Raw genomic sequence first — 644 nt, 5'->3', positions numbered from 1 at the left:
CAGCACTGCTGGTCACAGCTGACCTCCAATTAGAGCACTCAAAGGCCAGGGCTTCCCAGTTCTCAGTGTCTATGCCACAGTTTTTAAGGTTGGTTTTAAGCCCATCTTTAAATCTCTTTTCCTGCCCACCAACATTACGTTTCCCGTTCTTGAGTTCGGAGTAGAGCAACTGCTTTGGGAGACGGTGATCAGGCATTCGGACAACGTGGCCAGTCCAGCGGAGTTGATGGCGTAGGAGCATCGCTTGAATGCTGGTGGTCTTTGCTTCCTCAAGCATGCTGACATTTGTCCACCTGTCTTCCCAAGAGATTTAAAGGATTTTTTAGAGGCAACGCTGATGGAAATGCTCCAGTAGTTGAGTGTGACGTTTTGCAGGCGCAGAGCAGGGTTGGGAGGACAATTGCTTTGTAAACAAGCACCTTGGTATCTCTACGGATGTCCCGATCATCAAACACTCTGCTTCATTCTGAATAATGCTCCACTTGCAGAGCTCAGGCGGTGTTGTATTTCAGTGTCAATGTTGACTTTGTGGAGACTCTGGCATTAAAGTCCCCCAAGAGGATGATTTTGTCCTCCTTAGGTATCTCCGATAGGATGGTGTCCAGCTGACAATAAAAATTTTCCTTGATGTCTTCGTCAGCATC

Source organism: Anolis carolinensis, chromosome 1 (genome assembly GCF_035594765.1).
Source record: "Anolis carolinensis isolate JA03-04 chromosome 1, rAnoCar3.1.pri, whole genome shotgun sequence".
Classification (NCBI taxonomy): Eukaryota; Metazoa; Chordata; class Lepidosauria; order Squamata; family Dactyloidae; genus Anolis; species Anolis carolinensis.
The sequence above is the reverse complement of the archived record's forward strand: the minus strand, read 5'-3'. Positions refer to the sequence as shown.